Genomic DNA, 27,165 nt, shown 5'->3' on the forward strand with positions numbered 1-27,165 from the left:
TTTCTATTTAAAATCCATCTCTTCTTCCTCTCCTAGATCACAGCACTAATGTCTTGACTGGTCTCTTTCAAACACAAGTTTTCAAAAACATTAGAAAATTCCCGGCTCACTTGTCTTCACACCAAGGTTTCCAGAGCACTTCATTACGTTCTTTATTTATTAAGTGACTGCCGGTCACTGCATTTCTCCCAGAAGTTCCCATTTTATCCAAACCCTCTAACAAGACACAACAGCCTGTGGACAGTGGCTCCAGGCCTCTGCTGCTCTTTGTTCCCACTGTCCCCATGTTTTTTGCACCCCACATCTCTTCTCCCTCCTGACCTCAGTGTACTCTCTGCCCTCAGCAACTGTTCTCTATGTTCGGAGCACCTGCTCAGCTTCCCCCAGCCTCTAACTGACATTTGTTTTTAACATTAAACTCACAGGTTATCCCTCAGGAAACCTGGCCTTCATCGCCCCCCATTCACCAAAGTCAGTCGCTGCTCTGTGATCCTTTGAATGGCACTTATCAAATTGCTCCAGGTTTGTTTACTGATCAGTTGTCTTCACTATATCATTGTCTTTCTGATAATACAAACAGAATTTTATTCATCTTTGTATTTCTGAATACATAGCAGATGCTCAAAATATGCCCACTGGATGCTTAAGCAATAGACAAAAAATAAATCCCATCCCACCATAAAAGCATAAGTTGTATCATTTTATTTTACAGATTTCTTTTCTATGGCTGGAATTCTATTTTGATCTTTCTTTTGTGAGAGTATATTCAATAGCTTTCAGCTATTTGCAGCATTATAATTAAATTATATATTGCCTTGACTCTAGTTTTGCTTTCCCATTCCTGAACACCTCACACCTTGCTGGTAATATTACCAGCATCTACATAAGAATTAATAAATTAATAAAAGAATTTAATGAATGAAAATAAATCCTCAGAGGAATAAAATGAAACCGGAAGAAAATGTAAAACAGAAATCCAAAGGCAGAGTAATTCTAGGTAACTGGAATTTATGATCTATTACTGAGCATGAAACTCTAAACAGTACAATTAAAGTCAGTCATTCAACAAACTCTTAAGTGATTTTTATATGTGCCATTATAATAAGTACTGGTACTATGCCATAATTGAATTTTTTGAGGATACTACAATCCCATGCTTAAATTATTAATGTTTTTACTAGTGATATAAAGAGAACATACAGATGGAGACAAAACCGATTTGTACTCTTGGAAATCTTCCTACTGTGCTAATCGCTGTTTAAATTTTTTCGTTAAGGAATAATTCCAAGGCCTCACAACAATTCTCAAGATCCAGAGAGCAAGACATTTTCTTTATCCTGGATGAGATGATATGAAAAGCATTTACTATGTGAAGTGCTATGGTTTGTGTCTGGACATGTCCCCAAAGCCTCATGCAGCTATGGGTGGGGTGCTTTTCAGAGGCAGCTGAATCTAGAAAATGATTGATTCATTGTTTAGTCCTGGGATTATGAGTGTGAATGTTACACCCATCCTAGGGTGGGTAGCCTACATACGATATAAAGGACTGAAAGAGTCTTCTCTCATGCTCCTGCCTTTATTCTTGTTGTTTTGCTGTCTTCTGTAGCCATGAACTATCACCCTCTGCCATACCAGCCTGAATTGGAGTCAACTGATTATGGACTGAAATCTCCGCAAACTGTGAGCTAAAGACTAAATAAACCTTTCCTTTCTTGATGTTGGCCACTGGGTGTTTTGTTTCAGCAGTGAGAGAAAAGTAACTAAGACACTGGGTTTGTCAAGAATAAGGGAGGTGAATTTTGATCACTGGAATGGGGCTGTTTCTCTTGGTTTACATTTGTGTTTTGTAAAGTCTGTATCTTTGTGTACTTCAGTGGGAAAAGAATTCACAACTCCTATGAGATACAAGTGAAGAATGGATGCTCTTGACTGATCTGTGCCAGCATTTCTCAGCAAGAGCACTATTGATACTTGAGATCACATAATTCTTTGTTGTGGGGAGCCTTTAGCATCTTTGGCTTCTACCCCACATGCCCAACTTCTGCTATTTTAACAACCAAAAACTGAAAAACAAATCAATTAACTTCCTTTTATTAATTTCCATATTCAATAAAAAAATGCCAAGTCTTAGAATGATGATGAAGGCTGTTGGACTGAATGACTTCCTAATGATATCACTAATAATCTGAAGGATTTTGCTTCAGTGAGTCCAAGTTGGCTGCTGAGTAGGTGATGGCTGGGTAGGCAGCTAAAAAGTGACTTAGAATCAAGTTTCGTACTGAAGAGTCAACATCCTAGAAAGATCTTATTCTGCTTATCTTAGAGAAATTGAATTAGTTCTTGGTCATAAAGGAGATATATGATAAAGTCAGGGAGGTGAGAAATGATTTTTTAAATCTATACTATTAAAAATTGTCCTTCATGAAACTTGAATAGGATATTACCTAGATGTATATTATAAAGCCCAAAACAAATACATTACTTTAATCAATTTTTATATGCATAATATATGTCTAATGTAGAAATACCATGAAAACAGGAAAATAAACATTTAAAAACTCATAATCCAATTAATCACATGGAGATGATCACTGGTGCCTTGTAGATTTTTAAATGAGGAATTTACCCTGATTCTGCAGCAGTCTTAAGAGTATTCAGATTAAATGGACATTTAAATCATGCTTTTAAATTTAATTATAACCTAATATTTAAGAGTAATTCGATATTCATTCATCCATCCTTCTAACCTTAGCATATTTACTTTTTCTATTTTGGAATTCCAATCTGTTTTCTAAACATTAACTGAAACATGTATCAACAACTTATATTTATTGAGGGCTCTGCATTTTCCAGTCAGATTTTGTTTTGTTGTTTTGTTTTGAGTATTGGAGATTGAACCCAGGGCTACATCCCCCGACCTTTCGTATGTGAAAAGATCTTGCTAAATCATCCACGTTGTGCTCAAACTGGGAATTACTTGCATGCACCACTGCCTCTAGCTCCATTGAGTTGTTCTGTATGCAGACAACTTAAAAAGCAACACAGGAACCCTGTCCTCATGTCAAACACGTCAGATAGGCAGTCAGGGGGAAAAACAACTACTTACATCCTGAAACCAACAAATACAATAGAACACCCTAACTTCAATGTAAATGAAACTGTAAACACTTGTCCTCAACAAAAACAATATAGCCATTGTGTAAACAGTGGCTGAACAATGGCCTTGAAGACAACAAACCTGAATCCCTGGAAACTGTCTGTGTTGGAACTTTATTGGAAAAAAATGTCATTCCAAGTTAGGAATCTTGAGACGAGGAGATGTTTCTGGATTATCCTGGTGGGCCCAGGTGTCACAGGTGATTATATGTGTAAACAGAGGGGGCAGATGCTGAATCAAGAGTGCTGGCAGCCACCAGAAACTGGAAGAGGCAAAGAAAAATGTTTCCTTGGAGCCTACAGGGCAGTTTGCCCCTGCTGACACCTTAATTTTGAACCTGCGAAACTGATGTTGAACTTCAGGCCTCCCAAACTGTGAAAGAATAAATTCTTGTTGTTTTAGGCCAGCCAGTTTGTGGTAATTCGTTTTATAGTAGCCCAAGGAAACAAATATGTTCTAATTAAAAACAAAATAAAACTAAGCTTCCTTGATTATAGCTGCTCAGTTCTTCTGAAGTCTGAACTTTGTAAAACTTACGAGTAAAAACATTTTTCTTCTCAAGGTTTTATCACTGATTTTAATCAAATATATAAGGTCTCTGCTGTTTAATTTCTCTTTCACAACAAATTCTAAATACTCAGTGTTTTGCTTAACTGTATGAATAAACTTGTTAGGGTAAAATATTGGTGATCTCAAATCTAGACTCAAGCATGACTTTTATTTCTAAAAAATCTGAGAGTAGGAGTTCGAGAACCTCACAGCAATTTAAAACTATTCCTTGGGAAATGCCATCCCCAAACACCACACTAACCAGATCTTCAGCTGTCCAGGTGCCTGTGGAAAGTTCAAGAATATCATGCCTGGCCAGCATGTTCCCTCAAAGGCTGAGAACCCTGAAATGTTGGAAGATGAGAGAACTGCAAGAGGAAGAATCAGGAGAACAGAAGGAAAACAACTTGGAGAGACCAGCCTTCGTGGCAGAAGGGCCAGAGGCAGCTATGGCAGGAAGAGGCAGGCAGAAAAGAGCTTACAGGAAGCTCAGAGATGGAAACATGGGTGAGGCTGAGGATGTCACCACGGAGATAGAGCTCATCACTAGGGCATGTGAGAGGCATACAGGTCCCCTGCAGAAGGTGCACAGTAGAGACTTTAAGGAATGCCAGCCACAGCCTTGCATCTGTTGGTTTCCCCACCCCATGCAGTGGGGGCACTGGACGCCAGTCCTGCCAGAGGAAAACACTGCGTTTTCTACTTTAGAGAATTTTCAATTAAAAACAAAACTAATAAAAATTCTACTACCAGATCTTCCTCTTGGACACTCATTTAATACCACTTTTAAAGACTTACTGCAAATTTAACTACATAATTATTTAAATTCCACTTAATATTTGTGCTTCCTGGGAGGCTGCACCTAATGAGAGCTCAGGGCAGTCCTGTCTCAGTCACCCTGGAGTGTTCCATTTCCTAACTAGTGACGGTTGGCACTTCATACAAATTTATTTTTGAAATGAATCTTTGACTACCCACTTTGTTCAATCAGGGCACTAGATATCAGAAGAAAGCCAAACTACTAAAAATCAATATGCTGAAATAAACAATATACAAAACAACAGTTTTCCAGAAGCTAATTTGCCAAAAATCAATGTGCTAAATTTACCAAAACATTTCTTTCCCGTTTTTACGAAGTTAATGGAAATTAATATGAGACTGAGCATTTTCAACAGCTTTTAAAGACTTCAGGGAAGCTCTAGATGACTATGTTTTCATTTGTTTGGAGGAACATTATTTTAGTAAATGTTCAATTTATTGGGAATTAGAAATCATATGGTGATTTAAATTTCTACTGAATAAATAACAATATAAATTTAATAATATTGCTCTCTTGAGTAACTTTATCTTTACTTTCTTTCTAATGCCTTGATAAGTTTTCACTTTACATGTTGAGTCTGTCTGTGCACTGCTACTGTGCTGACATAACCCATTAATTATATATCATATCTTCTAGATAGAAACTTATTAGCAGAATGGTGTTGGCTATTTCAGATTTCTTGAATTGTTTTTATTAAGTTAGCAATTACCCTGACAGAATTATATGTCTTAATTTGGTACTTCAGCCAGTTTGTTAAGTTTTATCGTGTCATACATGAAAAGCTTGTTTCAGGCACCTAAGTATCTTTTTAATCTGGAGTGCTACTTAGAATGTTTGAATATTAGATATCTTGTCCTTCTTTAGCAATGACTCAAAGAACATTTTTAAAGTTTATATTTCTAACAGCAAGCAACCAAATTTCAGCATTGTCTGATTGGTCCAGAACTTTCCTCATCAAATTCTCATTATTTAATGAATACATGGGGTATGTGAAATTATGATTATTGATTATAAAATATAATTTACTGAATATTAGCTATACTGCTAAGACTAAACCACCGGTAATCTTTGCTATTTTAGAAATGGAATATCTATTAAAATGCTACTCTAAATAAAGAAAAGGTAAATTCTAAACTAGAAGCTCCAAGAACCTCTCTTATCTGTTACAAAACTTCGATACAATTTGAGGCTCTATAAACTCTGTAGTTGATAGGTTAGTAAATTTGATAAAGTAATTCAAAGCTCTAGAAATCAGTTATCCTAAGAACTGACTGTTTTCAAAAATAAATTATTGAAATTTGAAATAGTTTCTCTGTAGAATAATAGAAAGATGGGCAGTGACTCCAGTGTAGCATCCTGGCAGGGATTCTGCCATTTTCCACTCCTACAAACAGAAACACTGAAAAGGAGTCTCTACACCAATGTATTAGGTTGGTGATTATCACAGAGAAGAGAAATCTCTATCTTGAAGAAAACCCGGCAAGTCTTTATTAGCTAGGTTAATATGCCACTAAAAGATTTGCCTGTACTTCTAATAGAAAATCTTGTTTGTATTTGAGGCAACAGATTATAGAATGCAAATGATCACTCAGATCCCTCTTAAATGTTAGACTGCTATCTCTTTGTGGAATTGATTAAAATGTACTTATGTTGCAGTGGTCCCCAGACTTTTTGATATCAGGGACCAGTTTTGTGGAAAACAATATTTTCAGGGACTGGGGGTGAAGGGTGTGTGTGGTTTGGAGGAGGTTCCCCTTTTCAAAAAAGTTCCCCATAACATTTGTTTTTTCATTCATTTTGGCTAGGATTAGCATCTATGCATACTTACACTGTGTGTGTGTGTGTGTAAGTGTGCAGTGTAAGAAAATGCATGGATGGAAGTGATAAATAAGATAATGGGCAGGCCATTTGTGGATTAAAATAAAATCAGATTCTGATTTAAATATTAGCAACAGATTCAGCTGTATGACTGAAGTAATTAACTAACTTACCATGTAAAGCTTGTCACCACATGAAACTTAACTGTCATTACCCATTGATATGGTTCTGACATGAATCTGAAAGGAACTGATTTATTACAGTCTCTGTCCAGTCAAACTTGTCTGCTAATTTTTAACATGTATGTACATCTGCTCCCCAGCACTAGCATCACTGCCTCAGCTCCACCTCAGGTCATCAGGCGTTAGGTTCTCATCTGGAGCATGCAACTCTATGTATCACAAGTGCTGCTGATCTTACAGAAGATGGAGCTCCAGTGGCAGTGTGAGTGACAGGGATTTGCTGTAAATGAAGAAAATGCTTTGTTCAAATGAGTGCCGCTCACCTCCTGCTATGTGGTCTCATTCCTAGCATGATTTGAAACACTTGTCCTAGAATAAGAAGACATTTCTTTCCCTTTTTTCCATTATCAGATTACTTGGAAGAGGGAATTTAATCTGTCACATCACACTGGGAGCTGTGTTAGATGCCTACCTAAAGGAAGTAAAACTACACACTACTTTGCTTAGGTAGTTTGGAGTTGAACTTTTCTCTTTGAGATCCACATCTGAACCTCATGAAGATTTTCAAAGATCAAGATAAAACTTTTAAGAAAAATTTTTAGGTAATTACTGTTGATAATTTTAATGTTACAATTGATATTTGTTTCAACTGAGAGTTTATTAGGAATACTGCTATATTTATTTTATCCCTTCACCAGGACACAGATATGAAAAATTCAATTAAATGTAACTTACATATTATAGGTTTTACTTAAAGTATGCAATTTAAAAATGTAAAAATAATGTTCAATGGCTGTGGTTAGAGATCTTGGGTTCTACATAGCTAATGTCAAGTGTCAGTGGAGTTAAGAGTGATTTTTCTTCTGCCCCTGTGCATTCTGTTCTCCAATTTCTTTCTCGTTTTTTTTTTTTTTTGTTTTGTTTTGTTTTGTTTTGTTTTTTTTTTTGTATGAGGGACTGAACTCACGACCTCACGCTTGCCAGGCAGACACTTATGCCACTGAGCTAAGTCCCTGGCCCTGTTCTCCAATTCCAGCAGAACCCCCTCCTTGCTACAACTGGCAGTGCAATGAATGTCTCACACTTTTAATAAGGTCATGAGATCACATTTGGCATTTTTTACTACCTTCTGCTGTTTTTCCTTTTGATGACTAGTTTAAAGAAGACTGTTTATTTTACAATAAGTTATCAATACAGTTTATGATTTTTCCTATTCTTGTATTCATGTGAATGTTTTGATCTACTCCTAAACTTCTTTTTTTATTGCTGTGAGAAAAGTTTCACTAGCAAATGTCAATAATCAGAACGTAAATCATAATGTAGTTGATTCTCAATTCCCAAGGTAAAATAATCACACCATCATATTAATCTCATCTTGCATTCCTCTGTTGCTCTGGCTTTGGGATCCTACTTAGCAGTTATAATTTTGGAGTACAAAGTAATGTTTATACTAGGTAAAGATAAGGAAAAGTCTCCAGAAAAATTATTCAAAGACTGCTGGTTTTTTCTGCCTACTTCCAGTTGGGTGATTAATTCAAAGTTTAATATACATGTAGTATACTCACTGTGCGTATTTTATAGTACCCAGTACCAAATCATTGTCGTCATGAGATGTGCTTTAATTAAAATGGATATACTGAATGGATTAACTAGATTGCTGTAGTAGATGATAAAAACAGCCACCAAAGTTTGAAGTTCCTCCTATCAATAGGTACATTCTGTTGCCTTCTCCTTTAGATTTGGGCTGGTTTGGTGACCTATTTTAACCAATAAAATACTGTCTGAGTGATACTGCGAAAATTCTGATCAAGGGATTTTGTAGCTTTTGTCCTTGCTTCACTTAGAAACTTGTGACTATCATACAGTCAAACTAGAGAATGAGAAGGAGGAGAATTGAGAGGAGAGAATTGAGAACCTCTGATGATAGTCTCAAAGATGTTAGTCACAGTGTGATCCATCAGAGGACATCATCCCTCCCTGTTGTGGGTTGATCAGAATCTCTTGAAAAAGCAGAGCAGAGAACACCTGAGTGAGCCTGGACAAGAGTGGTCCAGTAAGTGATGATGCATTGCACAAAGTAACATGAGTGGCTGTGTTGTAAGCTATCAGGTATTATCACATGACTAAAAACCAAGATGCATTTATGCTTGACACTTCGTAACTGTGACTTTCCAAGAATAATCTCTATCACAGTGAAATTTAGCAATTACCTGCTAACAGGTATGAGTCAATGACACAGTGTTTGCTTTTTATAAGGTACAGCCATAGCCACAGAAGAGCCACAAGTTTCAGAAAATACCATAGGCCCTTGATATTGCACTTTAAAATTACAATCACTGTTAGTTCTAAGTGAGAGTTTATTAGGGTCACTGCTGTCTTTATAAATATGTATAATAAAACCAATATTTAGTTTCTTCAATAGGATATAGCTTCTTACAAAATCAGGCTTATTAAGACAAAACTCTTATACAATGAAGTACACCTATTTAAAGTATCCATAATTAAAGCTTTTTTTTTTTTTTTTTTTTTTTTTTTTTTTTTTTTTTTTGTATTGGGGATCTAACTCATAACCTAGAGCTTGCCATATAGGCGCTTATGCTAAAGTGCCCATAATTGTGTAGCTTAATTACACAGTTATGCAATCATCACCATGATCTGACTTTAGAATACTTGCATTACCCAAAAGAGATGCAGCTTTCTATTGCATATTTTCTAATACTGGTGCTTGGTCAAGGTTTTGATTTCCCTTTGCATTTGTCACTACTCCTTCTTCTTCCTCCTCCTCTTCTTCTTCTTCCTCCTCCTCTTTTTATTTTTTCTTTTCTTTTTTTTTTTTTTTGTCTTTCTCATTTTTATCGGTACCAGGAATCAAACTCACGACTGCACACTTGCAAGGAAGGCGCTTACGCCGCTGAGCTAAATCCCTAGCCCCTCTTCTTTTTATTTTTTTCTTCTTCTTTTCTGAGACAGCGTCTTGCTGTAGTTCAGGAAGGCCTTGAATTCAACATGTAGCCCAGGCTGATCTCCAACTTGTGGCAACCTTCCAGCCTCCAAAATGCTGGAATTACAGGTGTGTACAACCATGCCCAGGCCTTTTCCATTTTGTAATATCATATTTATTGCATAATACTTGCAGTGTAAAATGGGAGACATATTAAAACACAATGCTATTCGCATTGTTCTCAAAAGCCAGGCTATAATCCTGGAAATTTTCAAAGATAACAAATATTGAGTTCAAATGTTTTTGCATTAAGTTAATTTACCACATTTTAAACCTGACATTGGTATAGTTTAATAATAATCTAAAATGCAAGACAATTTAGCTTGGCTCAATGATCCACACCTATGGTTCATGCACTGCAGGAGGCTGAGGCAGAAAATAGCTCAGTCACTTTCTACTTGGGCAACTTTGCAAGATCATGTCTCAAAAATATAAACTAAAAAAGGTTGAGGATATAGATCAATGGCGGGTCAACCCTGGGCTTGATTCCTAGTCCCTGATACTACAGAAAAAAGCAAGAAAAGAAGAGAGCAAAATTTAGCAAATTAAGATGATTATTTTAAAACCACTGTTTAAAAGACAGAGAAGAACTAACTTCCCGATGCTGGAGTATGGAATCTAGAAACAGAGATGAAGAAAATGGAATAAATGAAGAGGTGAAGATACAGAAGGGATGAAAGGATGTATTTTTATAAATGGAATATTACTCAGGTATAAAGAGGATACTATTGTGGCTTTTATTGGTAAATGGAGGCAGCTTGAGACCACACTCGTAAGTGAGATAAATCAAACTCACATTTATAAATATCACATTGTCTCTCTAGTATAAAAATAATAAAAATAAAAAACTGAAAGAATAATAAGATCCAAAATGTACAATATATACTGTAATAATGAAAGGGAAATAAAGTACTCAAAGGAAGGAACAACTGGGATAGAGAAAGGAGAAAAGGAAAAAAGGAAAAGATTATATGTAGGTATGTGTACATCTATAACTGTGTGTGTATATGTATGCAAGATAGATAACTGTACTATTAATGTCTGTTAGTTCATCTAAAAGGACAGTTTGTATTGTCACTGTTTGTTTGATCATTTTTTGTGTCTAGATCTTGTAACCTGAACAGAGTTCTAAGAAAACATATATATATATATATATATATATATATATATATACATATATATGTATATATATCTTATCATATATATACACACAATATATTAACTAATGTTAATTCTCTACTACTTTTTAAAAAAAATCTGTATCATTTCCATTCCTTTTTGTTTTGCTTTTGAAAATAAAAGTTTTCACTACTGTTTTATCTAGTGTTAAATATTGCTGAACTAAAAGGTTTTCATCAAATGTGTCACAGTTCATTGTACTAAGCCATAGTTTTCAGCAAAAGTATATTTTGATTTCTATGATAAAGAAGGTTAGAATGATAGATTCATTTTATAGAAACTAACTATGTAGCCTAACTCATTTATCCTTCCAGGAAAAGGTGAACTGGATTACATTTTTAAGGCATTTTAAATTGTAGGTTAAAATGACAATATTAAGAATGACTTCTTGTTTCGTTTTCAGCGTATTGAGCTGCAGGTAAAGAGGACAATCAATTGCAGAGTTTCAAAGATATTAAAGTGCTCCTGAAGATCAATCAGTAATTATTCTGCACAGTTTTTAGGCCCTGAGGGCTCGGCATCAAGCAGTGAGAAGATACAGATACAAAATCAACTCTTTACTCTACCTTGAAGATACCCTGTAACTTATGTTTGGAAAATTTCAAATCCTAGATTCTTATAGATTACAAATGCTGGTCTCATAGGACAGTAAAAAAGCCTCTGTGCTATCTCAAAAATTCCAGAGGAGAGCAATGTAGTAAATATTTAGTGACCCCAAATGTACAATGAGAGACATCATTAATAAGATGCCACACAGATGACAGCATTCTTGGCTTCTCCCCACCCACCAGGTTTCTCCTAAAGCAGGCCAAGGAACATGGAAACTGGAGCCTTGTTTGGACTTTTGCCAGCATGTGTCCAGATTAAGCATTCATTTAGTAATTACTAATATATAATATATAAATATATATGATATACATTACTAATATTATATATGACCAGAACTGAGGCGTGTAGAGGGGAAATAGTATGAGAAATTTAGAGTAAGTGAAACCACTGTGATAACTGCTTACTGCCCTTGTCTAACATGGGAGGAAATGGATGTGTGGCAGCTCCGAACTGCGTGATGGCTGCTGCATGGGTCTTTCTTAGGAAATAGTGAATCATAAGGAGGGCAGTGTTCTAAGCCTGACTTTTACAAAACATTCAGAAATAAGTACACATGGCAGTGTAATGTAACAACTTCAATAAAAGTCAATAATATAATAGTGCTAAAATATTTCTGTGCAAAGTGACAGTAACACAATGTATCTGGTATTCCAGAGATCTGATGTGATGCCCAAGTAAAGCTCAAGAGACAGAGAAAACAAATCTCCCATTTGTCAGCTATTCTACTGGAGCATAAACTGATAGATGTAGAGACAGTTCTCGAACTGCAGATTATTAAAATTCTCTGCAGTGCATTTTTCTGGTGGAATTATAAGCATCAGGATTTGATACAGCAAAATTTGTGTTCAAAGGCAGAAATTCATTCAAAAACAAGCATTTACTAATCAACCATGCTCTTTCTCTTTTCTTTCTTTCTTTTCTCTCTCTCTCTCTCTCTCTCTCTCTCTCTCTCTCTTTCTTTCTTTCTTTCTTTTCTTTCATACTGGGAATTGAACTCAGGGTGTCGCACTTGCCAGGCAGGCACTGGGCCCCTGAGCTACATCCCTGGCCCCTAAGCAACCACTCTCTACCAAGCATTAACCCAGAAGCTGTCAAATCAGTAGGAAACAATATAGACTTCTTCTTAGTCATTAGTGAGCTTACAACCTAGAGAGAATGCACAGGGTAGAGAAATGATAAGTCAGAAATGCCACAACAAAACAAAAAAACCCAAAATGAAAACAAAAACCAGAGTTGGGGGGGGGGCGAGGCAGAGAGACAGAGACAGAGATACAGAGACAGACAGAGACAGGGACAGAGACAGAGGGAAAGAGAGAGATTGATTGCAGGTACTAAATACTATGAAGACACTTCTAATAAAAGTAATAAGATTTTGGACTCTTATCCAGCTTGATTACAGATAGCTTTCAGCCCACCACACTGTCTTTTTTGTCTGCTCACCTGTGTACATGCTAAGAAAGTCTTTGTACTGGTTTTTTGTACAGGCAGGAAGTGAAAATCTATGTCAGCCTCAGCGTGAGTGCAGGAACCCACACCCAGCCCCACTTCTATTCACTATATAACTCCAAACCAATCTCCTTTTCCTGCTTTCTGAAAAGCTACTTTCAAGCCAGTTAGGAGTCCACACTTCTCTCTCTAGAAAGCTCCTATGCAAGTGATTAGCACTGTAATATCCTCCTGGAGGCATATGTGGAATCATAAGTCTTAACCTTTGAATCAAAGTCTGGATGGAGGGTTCTTCTCACCTCTAAGGAATGAGCACATCACATAAATAGGTCAGTACTGGAGGATTATAAGAACTCTAATAGTAGAAGCAAGAGTGCTTGGGGTCAGACTTCAGCACAGCATCACTTACACTAAATGACATTGGTCACAGCAGTCATCAAATCAGCCCAACAACAAAATTTATGAAAACAACATCCATTTCTTGATACGTGGAGCTTCAAAAACGTGTGGTTATTTTTACAATCCTAGTGATACCTGGGTAAATCCAGTTCAGCACTATCGATTTTTACTGTTTTCATTATGAGTAAAAATATTTCTTGATGAATATCATAACTGACAATATTTTTCTTGATGAAGGGCTTCTCTACTCTTCAAGCTAGCATCTAGGGTACTGTCACATCTTCTTTACCTTGTTTTCCCATAAAAATAAGCACAGAACTTGCACATCCTCGGCTTTCAAAGAGGAGTATTTGATGTGGAATGAAAGAACAATGTAATAGCTAAAGCCGAGGGATAAGAGAATAAAAAAGATCTGTCATAAGACATTTTGAAAAAAAGCCCCTCTATACATGTGAATACATCATTTCATACAGCATCCACTTTTTTCAGCCATTTTAAACAGGAATATTAAACTGAGGTCTCTTGTCAGGTGGAAGACAAAGCCATTCCAGATCATTCTGACACTCTAATAACATAATTAACTATCTAATCTGTAGGAGGGTGAGTCATGATGAGGCTCCTGACAGTTCTGTGAGGTAAGACAAAACCACTCACCTTTGGAAGGGCAATGCACACACCCACAATTCTGTGGGTGCACTTTACCTGAGCAGCTGAGTTTAGATTTCTGCTACGGAAGGCAATCACATCTATTTGATAATGGATATTTTTATTTTTTCTGTTCTCAAAATGTCCTCATGTTTTTTGCACTCACTGAGCAAAATGCTTATAAATACATTGTGCTAGATATCAGAGATAGTGAAACATACAATGGTTTTGTTTGTTGTCTGTGTATTTCTTTGCCTTGAAGAATAGTCATTATATTGCGATGTTTTACTATTCAGCCTAAAAATGCTTCCTACATAGCACCTAAAACAATTAATTATTTGGTTCTATTATACAGTTTCTAGCGAAGGACACTGACATTATCACGGAATAAGAATTTTTGGTATACCATTCACCAAATGTACAGCCAATTCTTGAGTCAAGCCCTGGTCTGCCTTAAGCTACTTCAGCCTCTCCACCAATTCCGTTCAACCTCAGCCTGCAACATAGTGGGGTTCTTCCAGCTATATAAATGTTCCTTCTTTTCTATTCTCTGTAAGACCCTTAGGACACTAAAGCAGTCATAAAAGGAAACCTCTCACCTTTCTCTAAATGAACCTTTCTCCAGCATTCATCTTTGTATCATAGCAATTCTGTTGGTATGTTGTGTGCATCAGACAATAATTAAATATGCAATAAAGAGGCAAATTAAAACATGTGAGCTCTTGTGTCAAATTCAGTTGTTCTAGAAACAATGTAGTTAGCCAGTGTGATCACAATATGTAGGGTCAAGAACGTAATGGAAACAAGTAAAACTAAAATACATGAATCTATTCTTACAATAAAAAGAAGATAGAATGCTGCTTTTGTTTTTCCACAAAATGCTTGTGCACACCTTTTCTGCAGTGTAAACAAAAAACATGAGAGACGAAAAGACCTGGGTCACACGTGATGGTGAATAAAGAGCTTCTGTAGCAGGTAGCAGCAGGCAAGGCAACCACTTCATTTGAAAAGAAACACAAGTTGGCCGAACTCATGACGTCTACACAGATCTGCTCCTGAATAACAACTTCTGATCTCTGGGGGACAGATGTACGCTAGTTCTTCCCTTCACGGGCCTATTCAACCACAGAGTTTTGCCTGCTCATCCATTCAGTGTTTATCTTACTCGTACTCCCGGCTGCCACTAGGTAATAATTCTCTTATACTTCCTAGTCCTGTCTCTTCTCAACTGGCTGGCCTGATCCCAGTCATATTCCAGCTCAAAAGTTCCCTTGTACTGTGTAATTATCCTTGCATATGACTTTCATGATGTCACCATTCTTTTTATTATTATAGAAGAAAATTTATTTGAAGGGTGGACAGAGAAAGAGACAGACACACACACAGACATAAAGAAACACAGACATGCTGGAGAAGTAGGGAGAATTCAAAAGGTAAATAGTCCTATCATATCACCATTGTGTTCAAAAAATCTTCTAAAGCTCTCTACTTTTCCTTCTATCTAGTTGAAAATATTGGTTTCTTTCCTTTATTGCTTTCCAGTTCCTACACTGTTTGACAATCAGGCTATTTTTGTTACAGTCTCCTAATCCATCCCTCATTAAGTCTGTGTTCTGTTCTTTGACACCACTTCCTTTCTTATCCGAGCCCCGTTTCTCTCTTCCTTCCTGATAAGTTCATCCATTAATGCCACAGCACATACAAACTGTTCCTCATGATCAGGCTTGTAATTGTATTATATATACTATCCCACAGTTAATTAGTACTGCATTGTGCATTATTCTGGTATACTTCACTATTTTAGAGTACTCTTTAGTATGATTAACACTTTTTGATCAGTACTGGCGATTGAACCCAGGGTCTTTCGCACTGAACTACGTCTGCAGCCTTTCTATTTTTTATTTCAGGAAGCAGAACCTCACAAAGTTGATCAGGATGGACTTGAACTTGAAAAAGTCTTGCCTCAGCCTTCTAAAGTGCTGGAATTAGAAGTATGCTTCATCATGTTCAGTGACTGCCATGTTTTATGTGGGGGAAATACTTGTGTAAGTATGTGTCTGTGTGCATGAATATGCATGTACCCATAGTATCAATCATAAACTATTAATTGACTATTGCATCCACATGCTTATGTACTTTTATGAATGAAATAGATTTAATATCAAGAAAATATTCACAGCACATTTTATATTTTTTGATAAATTACATTTTAAAGAAATTGACTTATTGCCCTATAATCACCAAAATAAAAAGTTGAGATATTTGTAGGTAAAGTAAATAATTTTCTTCTTTTAAAGAATCATTATAAAGGGCTGGGGATTTAGCTCAGCGGCATAAGCACCTGCCTTGCAAGCAGGCGGTCGTGAGTTCGATCCTCAGTACCGATAAAAAAAAAAAAAAAAAAAAAAATCATTGGAAAAACCAACACTAAAGTATTTCTCTTCATGAACCATTCAGTAAACTGAATAATAGTTACATACTATTTATTAGATGCCAAGAATTGTTAGTGCTAAGGATACCAAGCACATTATTGGTATGAAAACAATTTGCGAGCAGCTTTTTTTGAGCAAAGAATAAATAGGATTTAATAGGTACAAATATGTGGAAACTGTGATATTTGAGTCTAATGATAGCTAAGTTAGGCTAAAGGACAAACTGGGTTGGTGTGGTAAAAAGCATATTACAGGTCTTTTTGATTTTTGCTGCAAAATGTGTCATAGATTACAGATATTCATTACAAATATACTCAAAAAAACCAAATATACTCAAATTTTGTATATTTTTCTGTTATTTTATGCTGGGGAATTAGAATGCAGATAGTTTAGAGGTAGAGACTGGAAAATCAGTAAACTGAACCTCTGAGTTTTAGTGTGGAAAGTAAAATTTCTCTGATTTTTAATGAATTCTTGGAGAACTCAGTGGCTTTGCTCCAGAAATGCCCTGCTAGAGTGGAGGATTATCTTATATGGGTCATTACACTTCCAAGCTTTAAGCTTCAGAATGAGCATTAAATTAAAATTCCCTCCACTTGGTAGGCAGAACATTGTGACACTCTAAAGATGTGAAAGTGCTAAACAAATTCTGAGCAATAATATTATCACCACTGCATATTTATTGAGTTCAACAGGAAGCTAAGTACTGTACAGACAGATAATAAAGGCAGCCCAAAAAAAGCAGCAATAGTTTTATAAGCACTCTTCCATTCATCTGCCTTAGGAATAGACACTATAACTAGACTTGCTAGAAATAGTCTCTTTTCAAAGTATCCTCAAGGTTCTCTATGCTATTGTTTGATTTGAAAGTGGCCGATTTTCTGCAGTTACCATTTATAAATGTGGCCATGTCTCCTAATTTCAAAATTACCATAAGAATGCTACAGGCATTAAACTGAAGAACGTCATCTCCTTGTAACTGAAATTACAGATGGGGTTTTCAAGAAAATCTTAAATAAACCAGTTGTAAAGTATGATACATATACCTCTACATGTTTGAATATAATGAAAAATATGCTTTTTCAAGATTAATCTTATTGGTCTTTTTAACTAGCCTTCACTTTTCAGAGAAATATATACACCTAAATTTCAAAAGAATTTTAATAGTTTGGTCTAAAATGAAACAATTTAAAGTTAAAGCACACAGAAAATGCCCTATTTTTAAACAAATCTATACACAAATAGAGGACAGGTTAAAATACAGTGCGCCTAATAGTATGTCTAAGAACCAGTATGCATGTGTATGAGCATAACGAATAACTCTGCATATATAGAAACTAATTGAGTTTCAGAATCTTGACTTTTTAAAATTTAAATGCCAGCCCATCAGGGTTAAAGAAAAGATTAAGCACGTCAGAGAAAATGGGTTATAAACTGTCATTGTTGAGTTTAGCATTCTGACAACTTTGAAAGTAACTACAATGTAATTTCCCAAGTTGGTAGCTAAGATAATGGAACATCTGGATGCCATTGAAATGTGTGACAATCAAAAAGAGCACAGAAAAGCAGTGCGAACAATGCTTTTCCCTTTGCTTATAATTCTTTCTGGTTGTGAACTCTTCCTTCAGACCTCATTGTGGCAGGCAATGGCGGCCCCCTGCTCAAAGGCTCACCTGTCATTCCTCAGATTGAGAGTTCATCTCTGGGCCTGCTTACCAGTCCAGCAGCTGTCCTTGCTGCCTCCTCACCTCCCTGGTGTGCTACTCTCTTTCTTCTTGCACACCTGTGAGAAGCACGTAGCAGTGTGCAGTGGCATATGTACACCGGTCAGAGCTCTGACTTCAGCTCCTCTGTTGGGGTTGGCCTTTGGAGATGTGGATGTCTCCAGAGAATGCCTTTCTTAAGCAACCACAGAAGCATGTTTTTCTGGGATATGTAACTCTATTGTGGGTGAATAATGAGGTTGAAATTTGAAAGATTCAGACAGACTTGTCTCATCAACTGGCATCCTTACAGATGGTATTTCCTTTTATGGCTTCTCTGAACTAGTTGTGTGATTTGTTAGCTGTCTATGGTTTGATTTATTTTCTTAGTAATAGCAGGAAACAGGCCTAAATAGGTAAAGCTTCTTTCAGAGAAGAAGTATTTGTAGAGGTAAGTTGAGATTTGCATTTTCCTTACTTTATTTAAAAACAATAAAGAGGAAGAGGAAAGAATATTTGTTCTATTCAATTCAGCCCATATTTAGAACCTAATATGTTTAAACTCAGTATCAGGAAGGGAACAAGAATAGTTTTGAGGACTTTATAATCCTGTAGTCTCACAATGGAGTCATACTAATAAATTTTATATATTTTATATTTTACCCTCAAAAAGGAATACTTTATAGACATATATTATTTTTCCTGCCCTCCCTTACTGAAAACCACATCTCAAGACTGTCTGAATGTGGACTTTTGCTGAATGCACAGATGACTTATTCTTGGCACCACACGGGAGTTTTTCCAGAGTCCCTTTTGCTGAGGAGCTCCAGGCGGCAACGGCTCAGGAATGTGTGGAGGAAGTCCAGGCTGCCCTTCTTCCCAATGCTTCCACTTGGATCAGCTGAGGAGGTTTTGCTTTTAGTCATGGAAAGGCATATGTGCCCTCTCAAAGACATGTCAAGCCTCAGCCAGTTTGGTTTGGATCCTTTCCTTCCTTTTACACTACAGTTTGTCACTAGTAGAGAATGCAAACATATGCCAAATGCAAACAGCACTTGCATGCCCACATTTAGCAAATGTTTATCCGCATCTTTGGGATTTGAATAGTCCATCATATAACTTAGATGACTGCTAAGGTAGAATTTAGCTCTGAAGTTTTATGATTTTTGTAGCATTTATTTGTACTTTTGGAAAAGATATTTACAATGTATCATTTTCCCTTCAATGAGAAAATGTTATGAGATTCAAAGACTATGGATCTACACCTGGAGAGAAGAGTAGCTCATATTTGCATTTATATGTTTAAGGTTGCATATTTATTCTATATGTACAGTTATGTAATTTTCTATTGGCATGTGTTAGTGTGCCTTTTCCCAAATGTTTTAGAGATATTTACGCAAAATTTTCTCACACTTTAAATTTTTTCTTCAGTAAGTGATGCTAGAAGGTAGAGTAGTACAAGTAGCCAAGGCAGGGATTCTTTGCTCACACTCATGTACAGTCTGGTCAAGAGTCTGAAACAGGCTGAAAATTATATTAGATTAAGTTCATGGTCCCTCTTTGAATGGACCCATGCAAAAATATATTGAATGCCAATTTATTAATGTAAAAACATCAAAAATAAATTGTTTACAAAATAGCATGTACAGCATTATTACTTTTTTTGACAAAATTTACACAGGATGTTATATAATGTATGTGCATATATGTAAATACAAAAATATTCTAAAAGATTATGTATCAAAATATAAAATGTTGATCTTCATTGGTTGGGAAAATTATGGATGCTATTAAACTTATTTGCTTATATCTGTGTATTTTTTCTCTCCTCTACTATATAATAAGCAGTTATTATATGTTTCGTGTACATCATAGTTACAGGTTTTCAACTGTAATTTTAAAAAAATGTATTTTAAAAAATTCTATCATAGGCACTGTGGAATTTCTATAAGAAAGATTTTGGTATAGAGTTAATTTTCCTCCATTCACTAAGGTGTATGTATACATGCCTTAAATCACAGAGACTGAGTTCACTCTTCCTTACATAGTGACGCCCTTGGAGTATGACAGGGACTTAAAAAAAATCACTTGATTCTGTATGCATCATTTTTGAAGATGGGTAAATGGTTTTGTGCATGTATCAAAGCACACCATGGATTTATCATGGCCTTGCACAGGGAGATTTGTAATACTTCATCTAGAGGATGTGCCCAGGCTACAACTGATAGAGAATGTCTATATATATATATATATATAGATAGATAGATATAAATAAAGATATATAAATATATATATATATTTAATAAAACCCAATCATGCTTTCTATGTGAAACCAAACAACAGAATCTTTAATTTTCTTCGTGTTATGAAAAATTGATACTGGTTATAGCTCTCGGCCAGCAAAGTTATAATGTAGTTTTGATTTAGAGACATCTTTGCCTAGTGAGAAGAGATCCTGAAGCTTCTCGATAGTAATTATGTAACACACAAAGATTAGACTTTACCAAACTTATTTCATTGACATAAAGCCTTAAAGAGAAAAACTCAGTCATTTGGTACACAATGAGGTCAAAAGTTGCTTTCATTAACATTCAATTTGAAAACAAAACAAGAAGAAACCATGTCCCTCTACATGGAGAAACTCTAATCATACACTGATTTGGTAAGAAGCTCTTATTGTGTGGATTCTTCTTGCCCAGTCCAAAGTGATTTGTTTTCATGAAACTTCTTTAAAAGGATACTCATGAGTACTTATATATTTAAAAAAATTTTTTTTCTATTTTATTTGAAAGTAGTCACCTAAAATCTTAATACTATAACTGGAAAATATACATCAGCACAAAGCTTAATTCCAGGTCTAATTCTGATTTATCAGTATCTTTAAAAGAATATGGTGGCAGACCAGGAATTATAGCAGGGATAACTCATGAAAAATCTATGATCTCACTTATAAATTATGTAGTTATGACCTCTGGAGGATGATGGATTCCAGTAAGTAAATGTGATTTAGGAACTGTTGTCAGGCTCCAAATACAAGCTGGGGTTGGCCAGTGGCCTCTGTATTGAATTGGATTCAAGGAGCTGAAGGCCTTCTACATACTGACCACCAGCTTGCACCATTTCGGGTGCTCTGTAAACTTCTCACTCAAGCAGCTCTTTTATATGCTCAGTTTACTTTCTGTGGATCACTGAGATGATGATTATATTCCACAAAGCATGGACTATTGGTTGTGAAATACGTGGAACCCTAAATTTTATTTGTCAGTATTTATTGAATGCCTAATATGTCCCTGGAATCATTCTAGGTATTAATACTCCTAAGAAGTGGATTCCTTAGTTCTAACCTTTCCTCTTACTGGTAACTTTCACTAAAGGGAGGACTAGAAAAGGGAAAGATATAAAATCTCTATGAACTATATCCTACACCTAGCTAATAGAACTGAGAATGCCCTGAAGGACAGGTGGCAATTGAAACTACTAAGGACAGTGATTTTTGAATTGTGGTACCCACTGCTGGATATTGGTCACATGGTAGATGATCTAAATGGAGAATCTCCTGCACATTTATAACCATATTACCATTTTCATATATTATAGTTTGTGTCTAAGTGTCCCCCAAAAGTCTCATATAGTCATGGGGAAAAGGTTTTTCATAGTTTGCTGAATTTAGAGTTTGAATTTTTCACAGTTTGCTGAATTTAGAGTTTGTGATTGCTTCATGGTCCAATGCTGGGATTATGGGTGTGAATGCTACATCTGCTCAAGGATGGGTAGCCTGCATACACTATATAAAAGACAGAAAGAGTCTTTTTCCTTGTTGCTTTTGCTGTCTTCTGCCTATCATGCTTTGCTATGCTCTGTGAATCCATGCTGCCTTGCAGTTAGTGAATTATGGACTGAAAACACTACAAACTGTGAGCTAAAAAAACGTTCTCCCTTTAATTTTGGGTGTTGGGTATTTTTTCTCAGCAATAAGAAAAGTAATTAAAACAGAATTTGGTGCTGAGAGTGGGGTTATTGCTTTGACATTACCTGTCTATGTGGCAGAAAAACCTTTAGAAGTGGCTTGTGGGAAGGGGAAGAGTTAGGAAAGGTTTGGAGACACCAGCTGAAAAAGTAGAGCTAAAATGCCTGACCCTGTACTGTTTGGCAATGTAATCATTGATACCTTGTGTCAACTTGGAAATGAGAGGCTTAACTAGGTAATTCAGCAATTCTACATCTTGAGGTGTAGAGGACATGCCAAAAGGGGAGCTGTTTACACTCCAGGATGTTGTGATAGCTGATTCACTGTAGCAACTTGAGAAGTTTAGAAGTTTGACTAAATGACTCAGCACAAACGAGTCCTCACTTTGTAAACATTCTGAACTTATGCAATAGGAGGGCACTGGCATGGTGTGTGTGTAAAGGATTCACCCTAGGAAAGTAATCTTCATAAATAAGTGAGGAAAAGAGGCTTCTCCCCAGGCCCCCCACCTTTTGCCCTTGTTGCTTTTCTGTCTTCTGCTGCCTTAAACTGTTGCCCCTCAGCCATGCCACTTCACATTAGAGCCAGCTGATTACAAACTGAAATATCTCCAAAGCCAAATAAACCTTTTTTCCTTTAAGTTTGGGTGTTGGGTATTTTGTCCTGGTAATGAGATAAAAATAACTATGATGGAGTTTAGTCCCAGAGAAACTGTAGCTGTGACTATAACTGGCCACGTGGTTCAAGAGTCTCTGGAAATGGCTTTGGGGAAGATACTGGAAAGGTTTGGAGATGTCGCCTGAAAGAGTGGAGCTGGAATACCTTAGGCTGCTCTGTATGAGAGATTCTGGTTAGTGCTCAGAAGACCAGAAAGCCAGTAAAGATCAGGTATGGCAGATTTCTGATGAGAAGAAGCACTGCATTGGCTGTCAGACTCCAGATGATGTGTGTTATGGCTTAGTGGAAAATTTTTCTTCATTTTGCTTAGGTCTAGAGACTTTGCCTGAGACTAAGATTAACAGCAGCAGAGCAATTAATCTGGAAGAAGCAATTTCAGTTGAGTCTCTCTGTTAGGGCTTTAAGCTATGTTTATGTTGAGAATCAAGAGCAAAGAGCCAAGCAGGATGATTTGAAATGTGAGTTTGGCCAAAAAGGAAGCTCCAGTAAAGCTGTGGACAACAAAGATAGAGCAGAGGAGACTTTGATTGCTGAGAAGGAACAGGATGATAGAAAAGATGGTCTGAAAACATCACAAGAAGCAGTAGGTCTCCATCCTGTGCAGCCTCAAAACTTCAAGAGTGAAACACTGCTTTGAGGAGAGAGCAGAAGGGCACCATGTTCAGAATGGCAAGTGTGTTTAGGTGTGTAAGATAGATGACCATATTACTAAGCTTTTGTTGGATCATGAACACAACTGTTTGCAGTCTTACTGTTTGAATGTCCACTTTGTATGTCTTAATTTTGTAACTTGAACAACTATTTCTAAGATGACAATATGTAATCTATTAACTAGTGATTTCTTACTTTTTTTTTTGAAATTCTGTATTACTTGCACCCTTTTACTGTTTTGTTTTGTTTTTTCCTTTCTTTAAATAAAAAATTTAAAAAAGAGCTCAAGAGTTGTGGAATAAAGAGGCTTTCATCCTGGTTTCAGAAAACCTGGCAGGCCAGACAGTGTGCTCTTAAGAGGGCAGTGTATAAAGTTGTGGGAGGTGAAGCCAAAGGTGTAGTGGAGACCCTAGAAGTTTAGAAAAACCAGAAACATGGATTATCTAGGGTAAGTTGCAAGAAGGAAGCAAAGCATGCCCAAGAGAGGAGCTATGACAGATACACAACTATAAATGTTATAGGGATAGAGCCATTCAAGATCTTTGGAGCTCACAATGTGCCACAGTTTATCTTGGATGCTGTATGTGGAACTGTGGGACTTAATGTTTTCCCAGCTGGATTTTGGACTTATTTTGGTCCCAGTTCATTGTAGTCCCCTGTTTGTAACCTCTGGAATGAAAATATTTACCTTATGACATTGAATGCTAAAAGTATTTAACTAACTTTTCATTTGTACAGGTCTTGCAGCTAAGAGCTTGCCTTGTATCTCAAAAGAGAATTGGAACTTGGACTTTTCAGCAATACTGAAATTGTTAGGACTTTGGCCACTCTTTGAGACTAAATGTCTTTGATAAAGGAATGTGCATGAGTATTTGGGGGTCCTGGATGGAATGTTATAGTTCTAATGTAATATAATAGTGATAGGCTTAATAATGGTTCTACAGAATTGTTAACCTATGCTATTATGTTTAAATTTTGAAATGATAAGAATAAGCAGGTCTTTTATCTGGAGAACACTTTCAAGAGATGTATCTGGTTGCCAAGTTGACAAGGATTGGATTATAGTGTTTGATACAGTGTGTCACATTGAGAAGTTTGGAAGTTTAACTAAGTAACGCAGCAAATCCATATCCTAGACTCCAGGATGTTTGAGGGTTGATTCACTGTGGCCATTTGAGAAGTTTAGAGTTTAACTCAGCGACTCAGCAGGAGGCCATGGTCTTCACTTGGCAAACATCTGGAGCCCATGCAAGAGGAGAGAAGGGAAGGGAGCCTGCTTAACATACGAGGGAGGAAAAGAGGCTTGCTCTTCCCATTTGATGTTCTTGCTGCTTTTTTGTCTTCTGCTACCATGGAAGGTTGCCCCTCAACCATGCAACCCTGCCTTGAAGCCATCTAACTGCAGACTGAAATATCTAAAAACTGTGAACTAAATAAACCTTTCTCTCTTTAACTTTAGATGATGGGCCTTGTCTCAGCAGTGAGAGCAAAGTAACTACGACAGGGAGATTCTGATCAGACCTCATAAGACCAGAAAGCTGGTAGAGATCAGGCTCGGGGAATTTCTGCTGGCAAGAAGGATTGCATTAGTTACTGGGCTCCAGATGATGTATGTTGTGCCTTGGCAGAAAGCTGATCTGCATTTTGCTCATATCCAGAGTCTTTGCCCAAGACTAAGGGCAATGGATAAATTATTCTTGTAGAAGAAATTTCAAGCTAGTCAAATATTGAGGCTATGGCATGGCTACTGTTGAGGGCTTTTATTCAAATCTATGTTGAAAATCCAGAGCCAAGAGCACAACAGAATGATTTAAAACACTGTGAGTATGGCCAAAAAGGAAGCTCTAAGAAAGCTGTAGATTGCAAAGATAGAGCAGAGAAGATAAAAAACAAAACAAAAAAGATAGCCTGAGAGCATCACAAGAAGCAACAGGACTCCACTCTCTGAAGCCTCAAAACTGCAAAAACGAAAGACTTTGCTTTAAGCATGAACCTAGAGTTCCATGTTCCAGAAGGGCAGAGTCCATTCCATGTTCCAAAATGGGGGAAATAACTTATTGCCAGAACCTCCATCTTGTAGCAATTTTTTGAAATTTATGAACAAAAAGAGAAATAGGATGGGAAACTGGCATATGTACTCTAGGCCTTTTAGAAAACATGGGATTGCTCCTTTGGCCACATTCATGGGAATCTACAAAAAGGGCAATAAGGAATGATACTGCAGACATCAAGGGAATGGGTACTGTGCAGAAAGGAATGCCACACAAATGTTACCATAGCAAAACAGGAAGAGCCTACAGTGTTACCCAGCATGCTGTTGGCATTGTTGTAAACAAGCAAGTGAAGGGCAAGATGCTTGCCAAGAGGAGTAATAGGCATATGGAGCATATTAAACACTCAAAGAGTCATGATAGCTTCCTGAAATATGTCAAGGAAAATGATCAGAAAAAGAAAGAAGCCAAGGAGCAAGGCACTTGGGTTCAACTAAAGTGCCAGCCTGCCCTACGCACAGAAGCACTCTTTGTGAGAACCATTGGGAAGGAGCCTGAGTTGTTTAAACTTGTTCCCTATGAATCCGTAGCACATGCTGGGGATGTGGCTCTGCCTTTCAGTACCTAATTGGTGGCTAAGTGTTCTAGGTCCTACTTAAAAATTAAAAGGTATCCTGTGTTGTAAAGATGGTTTTCTTAACTGAACAGGTGTGGTTCCTTTACGTCAGAATTTTCATTCTATCTAGTTAATTGCGTCAGATCTTTACTCTTCAGTATTTTTCTTGCTGAAAGATATTGCTCAGGCATTGTATACGTGACTATCCAAATGGTAAAATATTTATGAAATGTTTATATTGGTTTGAAGGTCCTGTAAATCATCATGGGGAAAAGATGTATAAAAAATAAAATGAAAGTCACTTCCATTAAATAAATAGAAGCCCAATGCAGTTAAATACATTGTTTAAAGTAAAAAAAAAATAAGAAAGAAAAAATAGAAAAGAATGAAAGAATAGTGGCAGCCTAGAGAATTTGTTCCTTGGAATTGATTCAGAATGCTCAGCCATCAAGGCACTTGACCTCTTAAGCCAAAAGAGAAGAACGCTTGGATCCTGCCCAGTTGCCAGCAGACATCAGCATCATCAACATGGTGATGATTTTAGGCACATGAAGAATTCAAGAGTTATGGGGTAAAGAAGCTTCCACTCTGACTTCAGAAGTAGTCCTGAGAGCCCAGGCAATGCCCTTCAGAGCGTGGTATGTGAAGCCAAAGGTGAGTGGAGTGTGAAGTTAAAGGTATAGTGAAGACTCCAAAGGTTTAGAAAAGACAGAAACATAGATCTACTGAGTAAAACTGTAAAGACAGTGCAGAGCAGTCCAAAGAGAAAAGCCATGAGGGTTACAACTACCAGAACTGCCATAAGGGTGGAATCACACAAGTCCTTTATTGTTTGCACAGATTGCCTCAGATGCTGCACATGAAACCATAGGACTTGGTGTCTGTTCTGCTGGATAATGGTCTTGCTTTGGTCCCCATTTTTTTGTATCCCCCTATTTATAATATCTATCTTGTGCCTTTAAATGTAAAACATATTTAATTTTCTTTTCAGGGGCTCACAGTAAGTTTGCCTTAAATCTCAGGAAAGACTTGAGATTTGGATTTTTCAGCAATGCTGAAACTGTTAGGACTTTGGCAATTCTCAGAGATAGACTAATTGCATTTTTCATAAAGAAATGTACGTGAGTCTTTGGGGGCTGGGGCAAAATGGTATACTTTGTGTTTTGTTGTGCCCATGAAGCCTCTTACAGTCAAGGGGCAAATGACATTATACAGATGTCTGAATTTAGAGCTTGTGATTGATTCATAGTCCAGTGCTGTCCGAGAGTGGGTAGCCTGCATACAGTATAAGGACTGAGTCTTGTCTTTCCCATTTGTCTTTG

At 36.7% G+C, this 27,165-nt stretch overlaps 1 protein-coding gene and 1 pseudogene across 7 annotated transcripts in view; one reads left to right on the forward strand and one right to left on the reverse strand.

Annotated features, from left to right (window-relative positions):
* Fat3 (FAT atypical cadherin 3) overlaps positions 1–27,165 on the reverse strand; it is a 646,812-nt gene that overhangs the window by 146,954 nt on the left and 472,693 nt on the right. The window lies entirely within an intron of this gene.
* LOC106027396 (large ribosomal subunit protein eL21-like) lies at positions 25,354–25,855 on the forward strand (annotated as a pseudogene).

Source organism: Cavia porcellus, unplaced genomic scaffold (genome assembly GCF_034190915.1).
Source record: "Cavia porcellus strain 051 isolate PalLab524CR breed Dunkin Hartley unplaced genomic scaffold, mCavPor4.1 scaffold_9, whole genome shotgun sequence".
Classification (NCBI taxonomy): domain Eukaryota; kingdom Metazoa; phylum Chordata; class Mammalia; order Rodentia; family Caviidae; genus Cavia; species Cavia porcellus.